Source organism: Myodes glareolus, chromosome X, assembly GCF_982192425.1.
Source record: "Myodes glareolus chromosome X, mMyoGla1.1, whole genome shotgun sequence".
Classification (NCBI taxonomy): Eukaryota; Metazoa; Chordata; class Mammalia; order Rodentia; family Cricetidae; genus Myodes; species Myodes glareolus.
In genome coordinates this window covers 21,534,273-21,552,769 of record NC_142053.1, presented here as the reverse complement: position 1 = coordinate 21,552,769, position 18,497 = coordinate 21,534,273, and the positions used below count along the sequence as shown (strand labels likewise).

At 41.8% G+C, this 18,497-nt stretch overlaps 1 protein-coding gene across 1 annotated transcript in view; it reads right to left on the bottom strand.

The window, feature by feature from the left end:
• The window catches only part of Gpc3 (glypican 3), a 348,387-nt gene that overhangs the window by 132,904 nt on the left and 196,986 nt on the right, over positions 1 to 18,497 (bottom strand). The window lies entirely within an intron of this gene.

Genomic DNA, 18,497 nt, shown 5'->3' with positions numbered 1-18,497 from the left:
TACTACTGTTGCTAATGCTGCTATAGAGAACAGGCAACCCACACACCAGAAGTCCAGCAGTCATAGGAAAAAGACAAGATGATGATTAACCTCCTTTGTATCGACTTTTCTTTAGCAACTTTTGATTAACTGACAAACCGGCAAACCTCTCTTGCTAGAATCATGAAATCACATACATCTGGCACCCAAAGAAGGAAAACAAGGGCAAACACATGAGTGCTCTATCCACTCAGCTTTATTAAAAACTCATTGCATGGTGCTAAGAAATATCATAAAAGATTGCTTTTCTAATAAAGGTCATCTCTTCATTCTCTGTTTGCTTATCTGGGTTTCACTAATATATAAAACAGTATCTGCCTCATGTTTTGTCACCCAGCTGGAGCTAATAACATACATGAATCAGAAAAATGGATGGGTTTGATTTGAACGTTGCCAGTATGGTAACAAAAGAACACAGTAGCATTCAGGTTATTACTGCTCTGCAAAAGGACGCTGGGTAAGGCCCCTTAAGACACTGCTTCAAATATCAACTCCAGGCTAGGGAATCCAAATTAATGAGTCATCATAAACATTCAAAAGCAAATAATTCAATAATGATAATAAAGACATACAAAGAAGCAATGCCTGCAAGGAGTCAGCTAGATCATGCCATAAAAATATCCCTCATACAAATGTTGAGAGAGCAAACCAGGCTGGGAAGAATTCTCTGGAGTGTTTTGGCGGTATCACCTATTCATTCACTTCCCACTTGATATACACTCCTCCATCCTCTTTTCAATATGTCTCTCTCAGCAGACTGCCACATGCTTGTCGCCTCTCTACCTTCCTAATTTTGGTTTTCTGTGTTCAAACACAGTGTCTCCCCCTTCTCAACTTCCACGCTCATAGACTGCTCTGCTGGCTCCCATCGCTCGTCTACCCAGTGAAGACACTTTCACCTCAATGGTCTTGTACATGACCACTATGCCAGGTAGCCGTGTGTTCTCCCTGTCAGGATCTCCCTCCAGAGCTAGCGTCCTCATTTTGACATCCTCCCCTAGGTTACAAACTTGGAAGTACTGACAGGCAGCAAGGGATCTGTCTTCTTTGAGCTCCTAAAAGATCACTGTATGATCTCAGTCCTCCTGCTTCTTCTCAAAGGAAAAGGATTACTTTATTCCTCCAGGCCTCTACACGTCACCCATAAGACAGGGAAAAATCAGTTCTGCTTTATGGGGCTGAGGTGAGGGTTACATGAAGGAACAGACAAAATAAATGCCCAGAATGAAGCTGAAAGCAGAATGAAGCATAAATGCCCAGAATGAAGTGACACCCAGTAAACACCTGTTGCCTTTCCTCTCCTCTGTTTGCTATTCCCTACCCTGTAACCTACTACAATTATTAAAAGATGGCTCTTGTCTATTTCCTACCTCCTGGTGGATAGCTAAATAATCTTCATCAGGTTCATCTTCTTATTTAGCTTCTCTAGGATCACGAATAATAGGCTCAAAGACCTTTAATTATGGTTAGAATCCACTTATGAGTGAATACATACCGTGTTCCTCTTTTTGGGTCTGGCTTACCTCACTCAGTAAAGCGTTTTCTATTTCCATCCATTTGCATGCAAAATTCAAGATGTCATTGTTTTTTACCGCTGAGTAAAACTCTAATGTGTATATGTTCCACACCTTTTTTAACCATTCTTCTATTGAGGGGCACCTAGGCTGTTTCCAGGTTCTGGCTATTACAAATAGTGCTGCTATGAACATAGTAGAAATAGACAAGAGTCCCAGGTAACCTCGGGTGCATGGGGGGGTGGGAGGGTTGATGGAAGGGGAGAGGGTTAGAGAGAAGGGAGTAGGGGAGGAACGGGGAAAGCTCGGTGGCCTGGGATGGGGGGGGAGGGAGGAAGGATGAATATGGGATCAGGGAAGAATATATTTCAACTAAGGGAGTCATTTTAGGGTTTACAGGAGACTTGATTATATATGGGATCCCAGGTCCAAGGAGAGATCCCCCAGATTGTTCTCTGGACAGAGGAGAGGGTGCCTGAATCGGCCGTGGCCCATAACCATACTGATGTATATTTTGCTTATCACCATAGATCCTTCATCTGGCGAAGGACGGCGATACAGTCGGAGACCCACATTGGAGCACCGGACTGAGCCCCCCGAGGTCCAAATGAGGAGCAGAAGGAGGAAGAACATGAAAAACGAAATCAGTACTGCGAGGGATGCTATCACCCACTGATACAAGGGAACGGATCTAATGAGAGTTTACCAAGGCCAGTTGGACTGGGACTGAACGAGGAGGTGATCTAACCAGATTCTCGGAATTTGGCCGGATTCTCTGACTGTGGCTGGCCCGAAGTCTTTCTGAAAAGCCATTGACTATGATACTGGGACCTGTTTCCTCTGCATATACTGGATTTTGGGGATCCAGTCTGTTTGGACACTCACCTTCCTGGACCTGGAGGGAGGGGGAAGGAACTGGAACTTCCCACAGGGCAGGAAACCCTGACTGCCCTAAGGGACGAAGAGGGAGGAGGAGAAGGAGTGGGGGGAGTGGGAGGGTGTTGGGAAGAGGGGCGGAAATGGAAACTTTTATAATTTAATAAAATTTACTTAAAAAAAAGATGGCTCAAGGTACATCTTAATACACTATCTTTTTCAACTATTACATGTCATGGCTGTCTCAAGATTCCTGTCCTCTTGCACCTTCCCTCCCTTGACCTGTTTCTCAGTTTCCTTATCAGTGAAAGAATGGTATTACTTCCATTAAGGTTTTGTAAGGGTCTTCAAATCAATGTTATAACCAACAGCCTGGGTTCCAGTGGTTCCCAGGCCACCAAGTGTTGAAACTGTTACCTCGTCTCAGCAACAGTACACCATACAGAGTTTTCTCCAGGCTATATTACTTTGCGCTTATTTGTTTTCTAATGGGGGAAGTGCATGAAAAATAGTTAAAGGAAAGACGCTTGCCATTTCAATGAAACTCTCCAGAAAGCAAATACTTATTACTGCAGTCTGGGTGAAGTCTTGGCCTTTTGATTAAAAACATGAAAGTGACATATGGCGCCTCCCCATCCCCAGAGAAACATGCCTTCTAGGTTCTATTTATTTGCTTCTGAAAGTTTTATTGAGTTTCCACTTTGATTCCTACAACCTATCCTAAAGGCAACGGGAAAGTGTGGAGTTGCCTCTAGCTCTCCCCACACAGAAACAGTGGCCCATGGGGCAATGTGGACCCCTTTGGCTTCACTTCCTGGACAAACAAACATCTATTTGCCAGAGACAGAGCGGCTTTTCCCTTCCAATGAAACACCAATCGTCTGTTTCCAATGGTGCATTTTTCTTGGGGGACAAAGGTGGGGGAGGAAGAGAGAGGAAGGAAAAAGGGAGTTAAATGAAGGAGGAAGAGGAAAAGAAGAGGACTAGGAAGGGGGAGATTTACATTGGAGACATAGTTCATTACTTTCTAGTATATACTACCCCCAGATGTAAACCAGAAGTCAGTCTATGGATTTCTGCAATTGCCCATGAGTGTGTTTATTCAAAGCCATGTCCTGAGCAGGGGATGTGGTTCAGTGTTAGGGCATTTGTCGAATAAGTACAAGGTTCTGAGTTTGCCTCTTAGCACCCTATACATACCTCTAGCCCACTCAGTGAGTGTGTCCAAATCTATTCCAAGTACCTTAGGGCTTATGAAACTGTCCAGTGGCCTCTCTGGATTAACGTCCTTCTTAGCAGTGTTTATCAAAAACAAGGATTGGCTATAGCTTGATATTTAAAGCTATGAATGCAACTTGAGACAATGTGTATATTTTACCGTGGAAGCTGGCGATTAGCTACTGGTAGGCAATTTATGCTTAACTAGAACCTGAGCCTTGAAGGGCAAGCCGTTGAAAAGCTGCACATTAGCTTTCCTACAGGGGTTTCATGAGAGCTTTTAAGGAAAACAGTACTCATAAAACTCAAGGAGGAAAATTATTAATGATGTTAAGGTCTCTTAATTAGTTCTACAATCCCCTAATAGCAGTCTAAAAGCAAGGATACATTTTTATAGAAGCAATTTCTTAGAAAAAGGACCAGGTTTTCCCTTTTTGTTTTGATTTTCTGTAACTAGTCTAGGCCCTGCTAAGCATTCAAGTTCCTGCTCCTCACATTCCCTCTATAACTAGGAGGCATGTCCAGTGTAGGGAGACTGATCTTTTCAGCCATGGTGGTGCCTGCTTTTGCCAAAGACAGCTGTAATAGAAGCAGCAGAAAAGACAGTATAATAAAAGCCTTTTTTTTTTCAGGGTCCATATAAGGTCCCAGGACCTGGATGGCTTGATACTGCTCAAGATATATGCCTGGGCTACTGAAGGAGTCCTGAATCAGAGAAAGAAAAAAAAACATCTCCATTAATCCCCAATCTCTAGACAAGCCCTAAGATTCTAGTCTTTTAGCCCTAGCAATCTATTTCTTAGAGACCCTTTCCTTGTCATCTCTGTGGTTACAAGATCTTCCACACATGGACAACTTCCCTAAGGATACCTTTTCTGACCTTCTCAAGAGGGTCCGGGTAATACCCAGTATTCTGAGTTGCTGTAATGTTGTGCATAGGCTGACCTGTGTTTCAATCACTGGATCCCTCACTAGATTATGAACTCTGTTAAGAGCAGGCGTTGGCTTCTTCCATTTCTCTATCCATAGCACATACTTGGTACAGAATATATCAAAATACTCACTGAATATATGCATCAACTGTGACCTTTGTGACGCTAGCTAGTTCCACTGAGCCAAGTATTTGTTACTGCTGAAAAAAAACTTATCAAATGAAATTACTTCTCTGAAATTTACTAGGTTACAAAAGAATCTTCATACACATTGTCAAACACTTAAGAAAACCACTTAAATGTTCGTTTCTATCTATATTTGAAGCATTCATTTAATTAACACTGACACTTTGAAAGTCTTAGAAATAATCAGGATCATTAGTGTCAGCCTGACAAAGGTATGAAGAAAGTTTCTATAATATCACCCAAACTGCTTTCACAAGATTGTCTAGAAATAAATAGCTCCCTGTGAAATTTATGCCATTCTTTATATATTAATCAATTGGTACACTGGTACTCTAACAAGGTTAAAAGTGTTCTCTGATTTCCATTATAAAGATAATTTCAATCAAGCAACCTACCAGCCTACCAGTGTGGGTCATTCAATAATTCAATTGTACTAATGACTATGGAAGGCATGCAAACAACAGAATGAAACAGACTGAGACACCAAACCTGCAAAAATGCTTTCTAAAAAACAAGAGTGATTTGCATCCTGCATTTTCAAAAGCCCTGCAGCATTCATCCGCAAATGAAATCGAATCTATTCCTCATGACCCAACTGAGACCCAACTGATACCTTTTGTTCTTGCGTCTCCATTTTGTGTAAATTACATGTGCTGACCTTTAATTGACTGTAACTGGAACACATTTTAAGCAACACTTTCCCACTGATATGTTTGGATCTGTGAAAGAGGAAAAGACCAGACCGGCAGTTCCTATTCGCTGCTTCTATCGTGAGACACATCCCCGAGTTGTCTTTGTCTCAATTGCATATTTATATTTGATTCCTTCCTCATCAAAGCAACTTGTAAACACACGGATGCAAAACTATCTCGGTGTGGAATTTTATCCTCTGCCTATTTTACTTCTGTTCTGCACAGAAAAATGCTCATAATGGCCGTGGCACTGAAATCCATAGTAATGATGTGTCTATTGTGATCTCTAGGAATTCTACAACCAGAACACAAAGCAAATTATGAAATTATGAGATTTGGAAGTTATTTTGGTTATTTTCAGGGATAATGAGACAGAGCCATTGAAAGGAAAGCTTTAGAAGTAGACTCACTATGTTATAAGAAACAGGTGATGCAGCACAAAGAATACTGGCTTGATGGGCAGAGCCAGAAGGTTTTGCCCTGGTTTGTCATTAACTGGTACATCTTTGGCAAACACCTTGCTTCTGATCATATGCTTCAGTTTCCTCATTTTAAAAGTGAAGAGACAGGCTAGGTCTTTCCAAAACCATTCTTCAATTTAAACATAAGACAAAGAAGACATCACTTGAAAGAAAAAGCCCTTTAACTTTTATATCATTTACAGGACAGAGTAAGCAAAAAGAAAGACCAAGAGAACGTAAGAGTCTGCAGGACCAGAGATAGGAAAACGGAGCAGATAGCATAAGGAAAAATGGCACCAAGGGTCCTAGCCCAAGATCAGCATTCTCCGCCAGAGCTCATGAAGGTGTCCTTGTGAATTGGGAGGATTCTTCCTGTAGATCTGTGACAGGAAAGAACCTTAGTTTACAAAAGTGCCACGAGGCCAATTGGAAGAGCAAAGTTCTGGATTCTGTGATCAGTGTCTTATTTTATGGGCACCTGCGTGTATTTCAAGCTGGATTATTGTCTCTATTTATACAATGATGTGTTTCGCAGTCTCCTGCATGTTGAGTTCTTATTTGGCCAATTATTCAAGCAGTACAGAGCAAACATTTTGAAATATTTATGGATCTGTCCTTTGATCCCCAAACTCACAGATGCTACAAAAGAACCTAACTTTGTATTTGTTTTTCTCGTCTTTCCAACAGAACAGAAAGTTCTGGACTCATTTTGCTTAGTTATCCAGGTTTTAGCTCTCACTTTCCTTGCTTGTTGGCTTGTTTCCCACCGTTAACCAATTAAATCTCCTTATTCTGGCTTTAAAAGATAAAACAAGGAAATGTCTTTCCTGCCTGTGTTAAGCCTCCCTGGCTGCTGGACTGATAGACTCGTTCTCTTTTTATCCACTAGCTGCTTTCATTTGGCAGAGTGAAGCTCCCAAATAGATGTCTTTACTTGCGGACTCTTGCAATTTGCATTTTGTTTTGACTATTCCATTCAGTGAGTGTTTCTTTTTCCCTCCTGTGCTATCTCTCCTAAATCCAAGCTGAAGAAGCAGGAGAGTTGGCTAGGCTTGGTGTGGGTGCTGATTCTGGCTCCTACTCTGCACTAGGATGTCTAACTGTTGTCTCAAGAGAAGTTTGGGTAGGAAAGAGAGGATAGACAGGGCCATACGATAGATTCAGGGAAACCTGCAAGGTCCAGAGACCCAAGATCTGTGAAACAAACACTAGACTGAGAATCTAATCTTGGGCAGGAAGGTGTTTCTGCAGTTTCCATGACAGGCTGATGGAGCAATCGAATGGGAAGCTGAATCCTTAGTCACTGTGAAAGCCAGACAGTAATAAGTGGGAATGGAATGGATAGAGATGGATAAAGTAACACCACTTGACCAAAAGTCAGAGATCTAGACTGGTACATGTGGGCTGTTTCAAATATGGAAGATATGAAATTTAGTGAGTAAGATAATGCAAAACTTAGATGAAAGAACAAGTGATAATTCTTTAAATAGAGAAGGCAGACTATATTCTGGAATATCTATCTATCTATCTATCTATCTATCTATCTATCTATCTATCTATCTATCTATGTATCTATCTATCTATCTATCTATCTGTCTGTCTATCTATCTGTCTATCTATACTATATAGAGTATATATACATGTATACAAAAACAATTAGTGGAAAAAGAATTTGAAAGAGAGCAGGGAAGGGGTGTATAGGAAGATTTCAAGGGAGGAAAGGGAAGGAGAAAATGATGTAATTGTATTATAATTTCAAAAATATAAGAAATTTTAAAGAATAGAGGCAAGGCTAATGAATTTTCATTATTCTTTAATCATCCTTATGGTGAGTCCAATGAGGAAATTAATAAAGGGAGATATCAGGGAACATATACAAATGACTACACTGGTCTCACCATCTTCTAATATCCATCATCCCCCCCCAAAAAAATGAAAAATAGAGCATTTAGAAAAAGGTGGTCTTTGCAGAGTGAGCATCACTCACAGTGACTCAAATTCCTCTGATCTCTGCATCTTTCTCCTTGTCTCATCCTTCGCTTTAATTCTTTCTTTAAAGGGGACCAATCTGAGATTTATGGTCTCAAAACTTAATATTTCAATGGTAGAAGAGACATTTTTTTCTACCCTGTATTTCTCTGTATCCAGAAAAAAAATCTTTCTAATCATTTGACAGTGGTGCCCGGTAAAAAGCAATTTAGCATAATAATGTACAAGTCACACTCTCAAAACAAAGGAGCCAGAAACACAGTTTGATTCTTCCCTCCACTAGAGATTTCAGCACTAAGACATAGCAAAAGAAGATGAATGTTAAACAACAACGAAAAATCCCCACTGGGGATCCAGATACACCACACTGCCCTTTTCTCACGAGTCTTCTGGGAAGGCCCCTGTGAGCAGCCAGCAAATCTGCAGACAGTCGAGCTGGTCTGCTTGGTTGGGAATTGACTTTAACATCTGGGGAAACATGGCTAGCCTTCCTGGTAAGGGTTGAATAGGTAGAGGAAGAATCCTTATTACTAAACAGACTAAATAAATTTCTTTTAAAGACACACCAAGTTCTGAATGCAGTAACTAGGGAAACTTAAAGCTTCAGGAAACACATGGAGAACCTGGCCAAACATCCTTACCTGAAAGAGCAGTTCTAACATTAGGAAAAGAATTCAAAAGTTCTTCAGCAGGCCAATTGGTTTATCTTGCTCAAACAGATTCTTGGTATTTGTATTGCTGCCTCCCAGAACAGGACCTTTTTCTTTGGAACTTAGTAAATATGGTCCTCCTGCTACTGTGAGGACCCCAAAGATGAGCACCCCACCATATAAAAGAAGACTTAGGGAGGAAAGACTACTTTGCTTCACAGTAGGTTAAGTGAATCGTATGACATTTGAGAGTTTTTCCATTGCCTTCAAGTGCTTGGCATTGTTGTCAATTTTTCGTATTAGTTCTAGGAGGCTGACGTTCTTATCCTCGATGAAACAGTTAAGGCTCATGGAGATTAGACAACATGTTCAGGGATGCGAAATCAATTCACACTATAACTCCTGAACCTTAAGTTATTTCTTCCAGGTCATACACCCTCTTCTTACTCTATTCCTTGCAAGGACAAACTAAGTGTATTCCTACAGGCAACTACTGACTGCCGGGAGAAGAAATATTAGCCTCTCCTCTGGCTGAGCGGCCACATCGGTTGTCCAACACTGAATGGTCAGTCTTGAACACACACACACACACACACATATATAAACAAAAAAGGATGTATGTGTGTGCACACATGTGTATATACATATATGTACATTACAAATACAATCAGAAAAAAAGGCTATCAACTTGAGAGTAGGGGCACAGGAGGAGTTTGACAGAGGGTAACTGGGAGAGAGTAACTGGGAGAGGCTGGAGGGAAGAAAGGGAGGGAAAAAGTAATGTAATTCTACTTCAGTTAAAAGCATTAAAAATAAGAAATCAATTCTTTGAAGTGAGGCTATGCCGTAATTTCTCACTTCTAGTGCCTCACACAGTCTTTGGTCAATGATAGCCAGATCCGAGGCAGTTCTGAACGGGGCCATTCAGCAAAGAGCAGTTTGAGTCATGCATTAATTTTTTTTTTAATCAGGGTATTACAAATTCAGGAGAAATGGTGAGGAAGAAAATAGACTTTCAAGTTTGATAAACACAGATGTACAAGGAAAAGATTTCCTCCGATGCATGTTTTCTATCCTCTGAGATCCATGGAATGCTGACACCCGATTCAGATGAGTGGGCTGCCTAACATGGATTCTACAGCTCCTGTCAAGTTTGATTATACCAATTTGTAACGATTATTGCCTTATTTTTAATTAGGATGAGGATACCGGGTTAGCCTCTTAATTTTGCCTAAAGTACTTTATATCTAGAAAACTTGTAAAGACTGCTCAAAGATGATTTTAAAAATGCTCACAACTGAAAAAAATCTTCTAGGAGGTCATTACAGTCAAGAAACCCATTCACTTTGCAGTGAGGATTTGTTTAGGGGAACGAGTACATGAGTCACACATAAAGTCACTTAATAGGGAACTCCTTCCATGTTTGGCAAAAGATCCTTTCAAGGTTTAGTGCAGAATAAGAAAGCCACAGAGCTATGTGTTTCACCGTGAATATTTGAACTGGAAGGGAAAAATATAGCTGCTATATAGCTTTAAAGCATCTTTTATAGTGAAGCTCATCAAGAACAGATTCTCTTTTTAAAGGTAAATTAAATAGGCAATAATCCTGGGGGAAGTCTGTAGACTTCGAAAATCTAATTAGGATTAATTAATACAAGCATGAGGAAAAGAAGTGAGGCCCACTGGAAGTTCCCATGCAATTCTCAAGGCCGCATGGAGAAAACAGGATGAATAATAACTGAGAGAGCTGGCAAGCAGGAAAGACCCTGAGCAATTTCTGGCTCCCCTTCCTACCGTCTTCCTACTGAGTCAGTGTGCAACCAAGGTCTGGCCCTAACCACAGATTCATAGACTGGGTCTTGCCAAAGGCAAGCGATGCACCTCAGGGCCTCCTGCTCTACACAGCAGCTGAAGCCGCAGTACAGCAGGTACCTACTTCCAAGTCCCTCTGCCTCTGTTCTCTTACCAAGAAAATGGCAATCAACATGATCTTGTTCTTTTCAGGATTATTGTAAGCCAGATGAACTTATCCATGGATACAACTCAGAAATGCATAAGGCACACAGCAAGTTCTAATAATCGTTGTCCCTCCCCCTTTCTCCTCCCTCACCCTGTTCACACTCTTTTTCCTTGTACAAATTCAGAAATAGACGCTGAAAAGTTACTTTTTAAAGACCATTAGCCTATGGCAGCAGAAGGCTGAGATCCTATATACAAACTCTGGTATCTGAACTGACACCTCTCATAGCAAGTGATTTCACACGGTTCAGCATCTGATCAACGATTTCTCCCTACAACAGGATGACATTGACTGAAAGCCACCATACTTCCCTTTAGAAGACTTTTCTGGTAATAAAGAGTTTCTTTCTCTAAGTGAAGTAGATTATTTCTCAATAGAACAAATGTAGCATACTGTACTAGCAGAAGCAGAAATAGGTTCTTCGTGATGCTTGAACTATGATGAAACACCATCACTTTAAATACGATACAGGGCCTGAATGAAAGAGATACAGGGTACTATATAATTCGGAAAGAGATTGAGAAGGCATGGGCTTAGAGTAGGGGTTGGCTATAGTATGGGGCAAGCAGCGTGAATATAAGGGTACATCCTTTCCCAGAGAGCACACAGAAACCTCCTCTGAAATACTACGTTTGTGGGTTTGAACCTCTTAGATCTGATCATTCATAATTTCCTGTGAGAATAATAGGAGAAATTTACATCTAGAACTGAGGAATGTCTGTATGTTGACAAGTTGATTTCCATATCAAATCAAAGTCTCCTTCAGCTCTGCTACATGGGATTTGATTATAAATATAATTCATAGCACAGGCTTGAGTTGAAAAAAGAGGGACCCATCTATTAAGTATGAAAGAATAGCAGGAAGAACTTTCGGAGTCATACACATATATATGCATATTTCCTTTTGAGAAAAAAGGCAGCACAATAACTTCAAGCAGCGCTGGGGCTGCATATTTTATGGGGTTTATTTGTACTACACATCTTTGATGGGCTCTATTTGTGGTTGAAAGTACAAACATACTGATTACAATCATTCTTTTCTACATTTAGGAACAAAATTAATTATCTGCAAAAAGCAGACAGGCTTAGATAGACTCTGAGTCAGTAAATGATAATAGACAGCGCCCAAATATAATGACTCTGTTTCCTACTTTATCTGTTTCAGGCATTCTGAGTGGAATGAATAGGCAAACTTAATTCGCTTTCTGAATATTCTTCAGAAAGGATTTGAATTGGGTAATAAGGGGCAGCATCGGCTCTTCCCTCCCCCAGTCCAGAGCCCAGAGGAAGCAAGAAAACAGCCTTGTGGGTTATGCACATCCCAAAGGGACATTTTTGAAAGGATATGATGAAATCTGTACTATCATAAAAACAAAAGTCACTTGTTTTGCCCCATTAACACCCCCCACGCGCACACACAACGAGGAAAGGGACAGCAAACTGGGAGGCCCAGTGCAGCGCATAGAGCTCGGCACTCAGCCAGGCTTGGCTGCCAAGAATGATAAGGCGTGTACTTGATCCCGTAAAGGCTGCAACACACTGGGCGGCAGACTCGCCTCCTGTTGGCCTTTTGTGACTTTACTGAAGCAACCATTGCAATAGCTCACTCCCGAGAGGAAATTACTATTCTACCGTGGTACCTGTTTAAAAGCTGCTTCTATGATGCCCTAAATTGTTCTTTTCAATTTGGAGGGTGGGAGCACGAGGCTTGACTTTTTGAAAAGCAAGTGAAGTTACAAAAAACTTTGGCCGGCATACCTGAGCACGATCATCGTGAAATGCATAAGCCTAAGAGGTTAATGAGCCAAGCCAGGTACCTTGCAGGGGGTGGGGTATCATTAGTGAGTGACTGGCATTACGCTTGCCAAGAGAGCCTTCATTCCAGGCAGAGGAAAAGGCATGGCAGAGGAAGCACACCGTGGGTTCTGAGGCCTTTCTGCTTTTGCAATGAATAAATATCCAGAGGCGATTCTGCCTTCAGAAAGTGAAGGCTGCTTTCACCATGTTCTGGCTCCCTGAGCAGCCAACATTAGAAATAGGCATTTTGTACTTACTCACTGTCACCCCGGGAGCACATGGATCCTTAAGATATCAGGTCATAGGGATAGCTTTCTGAACTTCTGCCCTCTTGGGCAAATTGCCCTGAATTATCTAACCTTTCTAATTACCCTTTGGGAACAAGTCAGTTCTCCCTGTCACTACCAGCAGATAGGGCTAAGTGTCTGCTCACTACCCTGCGCTTATCACATCTGCCACCTTGTAAGTGAAGTAAAAGAGACAACTTCCCCAGCCAGCTTGGGGAGCAATAGGAAGCATATAGCTCTGTAGCCTCAAAGAGCAGGGAAGGAAAAGACAGCTGTGTAGGAATCAAAAGAGAGAGGCATGGAAGACTAACTGGAAGACCAAAGCCATGCAGGTTTACTGCTAATGAGAGGCAACAATGGCAAGTGCTCCTTTGATAGGCTTTCTGTGTTCTCTGAATGGTTGACATTACCATCACTGTCACTGTTTGGGGGCTTGCCGTGTACCTTCTGCTTGACGTTGGCTGGTCAAAGCTCAAAAAACTGTTCTGTCTTGTAATTCCTTGGTTCGATCCTCCAACGGCATTGAGAGCTTGAGAGGGTCTTGTCCCTATCCAAAGGTAGCCACTTGTAAGATGATTCTTTATAGATAAGATAGCTTGTGCTTCTATGTGTCTTACAAATGGAAGCCCTGACTACTATTGGTTGCGAGCTATTTCTTCCGAGTATCTTTATGTAGTGTCTGTACAGCGCTGGAGGCTAGAGTGCCTTCATTCTGAGCAATGAGTGGTGCCGGTGCTGAGAAATACGTTATCCAGTTGCGATGCTGGGAATCTGGCCATAAGATCAACCGATCATCACTTCGTTTGGTTTTGATTCTTGTAGGGCTAAAGCTGGAATTGAGGTCCCTAAGCTGAAAATGCTCACTGCGAATGCAGGAGTCATTCACCCCATGGAAACTGAGGCTAGGGGATCTGTGGGACACAAATGGCGACATGCTGGCTACTGCCATTGCTACGCGTAGGAGATCCAAAGTTCCTCGTCTCTAACTCATGTCTTTAACTAGCACCCACAAATGGCAGCACACTGACTTGGTAGCTCGCAACTGAGGCAAACTCCCAGATTTTTACGGTTCCTGAGGGCATATTCTCATCGTATCAGTTCACTGACCATAGAAAAGAGGTTTAGAAACGACTGCTAATTAGAGCACATAAGCAACTAGGCATCATGCTGCCCCTTGCCTAGGTAAAGGCAAACAGTGCTAGATGTGTACAGAGCCCATTTGATTCCCCAAAGTGACCTCTAATACTCATCTAGCATTGGGATGAAACATTCAAAAGTTTTCTTCATATAGTCAGTTTTGGAAACTTGATGTGAACTTAACACTTAATGCTGTCAATTCTTCTTTTGTAACCTTTCAATAATTGGGTCGTATATTTTTTAAAACTGCCTTTCGTAGGCTGAGGCAATAGGACCATACGTTCGACGCCAGCCCCATGCTATGAGTGAAACCCAGGCTCAAAGCAGAACAAAAGACAAAACCACCACCGTCTTCCAACAGCACTAACTAAAGATATTTTTACTGTAAATGGTAAAGAAGGATGAAAAATGTAAATTTTGTGTCATTTCAGAAATGGACCTCATTTGAATAATATTGCTTACTGAAGTTCCAGATGCTGGCCTGCATACGCAAACAAAATACGGAGATATTTACTGGATTTATCACTTCTGCATCCCTCTGGAGCCAAAACCAGCTTCTATGAATTCAGGAGGTATCTCTATCTGAGACTAAAAAATGAAAGCGCAGTGATAGCACGAGGAGAAAACCCCTGACAATTTGACATTGAGAAATGACCTCGGCCTTCAAAAGTAGCGAAGAAAGGTAAGGCTAATCTTGGAAATTCTGATGAGTTACAGTCACTCACACAGACGGGAAAATGCACGAATTTGATAGAGTGCGTTATTATTGCCGATCACCAGGAGAGTCTGCTTCAAAGCTTCCCACCACACACGAATAAATACTGACTGCATCGCCTCTTCAAACAGTCTAGCCAAAGAAATGGGTGTACCTGGACACTGGTGTGATTAGGCTCTCAGTAAGCAACGTTACTACCTAAGGGAATTCTAAAAGAGAGACCTGAATGGGGTTTGCTATTTGGAATAAATACCAGATACACTGAAAACTATCTGGTTGGAGGTGTAGCTCTGTGTTAGAGCGTCTGCGTAGCATAAACAAGGGCCCAGGTTCCATCTCTGTGGAAACCAAGCCAAACCAGAACAAACCAAACAACCACCTGTGATCCCAATGGGGGGAGACTTAACACTGCAACTGGAAATGAACAGATCCCTCACCATTTGCAACGCTCACATAGACTTCTAGGTAGTACCTACCGGCAGCACTCATATAGACTTTAGGTGGCGCCTACACACATATTGTCTTAGAAGGTAGCCTGTGCCTTTAAGTGTTAGGAATATGAAAAAAACCCCTCATGTCTTTTATTCCTTCATTGGGAAATAGTAGAGCAAAAGTCTCCAAGGAGAGAGAATGAATTCAAAAACCGATTGTGCAGCTGGAAAAACAGTAGGGAGTAATACAGGATATTAAATAATATAATAAAAAACCTATTTAGGTGGCGTTTGGGGAACGAAGATTCTAGTGAATAGAGAATGGAAGTGTTTGAGAGAGCAATATAAAGTCATAGTAACGAGCACGAGCTTTGGAGTCAGACAGCCCCAGCTCTGAAGCTGAGTTCTGTGACCTGCTGGCTGAGTGACTCCTGAATGAAGCAAAAGAACGGTCTTTCGCTCTTCCCTTCCCTCTTTATGATATGCTGTGTCCCCTACAGTGCTTCCAAGATGAAATGTTCGATAGACCTTTCCAGAATTTCCTTCGGGAAGGGCTAAAGGGAGTCACAATGAGGGGAGGAAGGGAGAAATAGGGCTGAGAGAAGCTGGTGTCATTTTGCAGAACTTCCAATGAAACATCAGAAGCCAGGGTAGGGGAACTGCGGAGTAGAAATGCCAACACTGGAATGTGCTAGGAGGACCAATAAAGAAAGTACACACAGGAAAAAGGAAAGCATCAACAGCCAGACAGGACGGTCAGAGTACGAATTTGGAGGAGAGCAGGGAGGCGCATGTGGCAGGGTTCAGAGAGAGGAAAGGGAGGGGAGAAATGCAATTAAATCAAAATCTCAAAACGAACAACAACAACAAAGAGTATATGAGCAGTTACTTTGGGGAGTAAAGACCGTCAATGAGATCAGCTACAAAAAGTTTTTGAAAACTTTTCCGGGAGACAGATAAACACCAAACATTTAACGAATGAATTATATATGAAATACATCTGATCAACATGTAGGTATATGGTAATTACTAAATGATTTCGAGAAGAAAACAATAAAATTTTAAAAAGATGCCCTATAGGGTCTGGGAATGTAGCTCACTGGTAGAGTGGCTACCTAAATGTACATAAACCTGGGCTCTAGCCTCTGTATTGGAAAAACGGCCATGCTAATCAGCAGTGCTGAAAGTATATTATAAACTGTACTTATCTACACTTGCTATAAGATATAAAATATGGAATTCAATAATGTGCTGATCCATTTTTACTGCGAGAGTTTCACCTAATTACTATCAAAGGCTCAATACTTGCTTGGGGGCAAGATATGTATCCTTGATTCCAAATCCATTTGGAGATCAGTGTTCTTATTAACACCTTTCCTTTGGAGTTTTCAATATAGATATTTCTCTCTGTTTCTCCTTCCTCATCCTTCTACATAAGCACACAGATATCCTTTAGACACTTATTAGCATTTGTATTCAATTTCTTTATACTAAGATTGCACTGATCAATCAAAATTAAGTGTAAACGAGTTGGGGTTATAGCTCAGTGATAGGACACTTTCCTGACACATGCAATCCTTTGGGTTTGTTCCCCAATACTAAAAAAGTATGAATAGGCTGGAGAAATGGCTCAGGTGTTAAGAGCACATGTTGATCTTCCAGAGGACCTTCTTCTGTTCCCAGAACCCATATCAGGCTGTTGTCTCATAACCACCTAGCTCCAGCTCCGGGGGATCCCATACTTCTGGCTTCCAAGGGTCCTGCACTCACATGTACATGCACATATGCATCCAAACACACCTATACATAATTTGAAATAAAAAGAACAAAACTTTAAGTTTCTCTTTGTAGCTTTGGAGCCTGTCCTGTAAGTCACTCAGTAGACGAGGCTGGCCTCGAACTCACAGATGTCTGTCTGCCTCTGCCTCCTGAGCTCTGGGATTAAAGGCGTGCGCCACCACCACCCAGCATACTTGCAGTTTCTAAACGTAATAATTCATTTAGCACCCATATAGCAGCCCCATTTTAGAGATGCAATCTCGTTCTAGCTCTGTCAAAAACAGCCTACAGCGTCTGAGCTATTCACTTTCAAGCAAGGGAGTCAGATGTTCCTAAGGGAACATCAGGATAAACTAGGACTCTATTGAAATGACAAGTTCTCTAGTCTCTCCAAAGTTATCAGACTCTCTGAGTTTGGACTCCAGGAATACGTTAAACAAGTTCTCCCATGGACTGGAATGATGAGTCAGGTTTGAGAACTGAACATCTACTACATTAAGGGGTGTTGCCAGGAGTAAGACCCCAATATTTGCTCACACACTCACCTGGTAGTCTTCAGGACTGAGAACCACCCTTGGAGAAACTAAAGCACCAACACTCCATACTTAGGAAAGTCTAAGAGTATCACACCCATGTAGAAGACAAAAACCATTTCAGGACAATATTCCTGCGTGAACACTTCATCCCCAGATGTTAAGAAAGCTGCTCTGCGCCACAACTCAGTAGTGGCATGATTTGAGAGGAGGGCTCTTGGCACAACTGAACTTCAGAAAGGTTCAGCTCTGGGGTGTTCCCATTTTATCACCAGAATCTGGTTAATACTTAACTTTAAACCAGATTTTGCTTGGAGGGATTCCGTGGGTCTGTCAGCTTCAGTCTGTCGAGCCCCGAGTTCTCTTCACCTTAATAAATCGCCCTGCCTGCTTGGAGCCTATACAGCGTGTGGCCTGGAACCCACCCAACCAGTGATCCCCTAACCCCCACCAGGTGATACAGATGACTTCATCTTGGTGATCATATAACAGCCATGAGGCAGTATACATATGCTTTCTGGCTTAGTTCAGGCATTCCCAGGGGATGGATGGCAGACTTCCCGCTCTCATAAACTAGATGGGAACTGGGAGCAATCAGGTCCTTAATGGCCAAAACAGAAAGGGACTGCATCCCTGAGCACCTCTTGACAGCTCGGGCCTTTCCTCCTGAATGATAATGACACAAAATGTCCTCCCCCTACTGTGTGGTAGGTATGTGCATGAGCACATGCTTCCATGTACACGTTCCTAAAATGTAGCATGCATGAAAGCCTGAAATAGCCATGCAATTTAAGTTCAGTATATCTTTGCAAAATCCTAATGGTGCTTTTAGAGTGAAAGTCTGGACGGGTCTGCTGGGGACAAAGTAATATGGCAGAAAGAATATTAGATTGCAGCAGGAGAATACCTTGGATTCTGCTTCTGGCTCTTTTATTAGCGAAATAACTTTGGGTATGCCTCCCGAGCCTTTATTTCTTCATTTTCAAATGAATGGGATTAGACTGGCTCATTTCTCAGTCTTTCTGGCATTCGCTTCGCAGTACAATGTTCACTATGGTGGAATGGGTTCAGTTGCGGGTCCATCTACCAGTGCAACTGTGACATGTCAAGACTTCAGAAGTCTTAAGAACTTAGAAACGCCTGCTAGCTGACAAAGTTCCCTGTGTAAAGCAGATGTTCAATGTTCACATAACCAACCTACATGTCCAGACTGCATCAAAATGGTGTACTTAGTTTTCTTC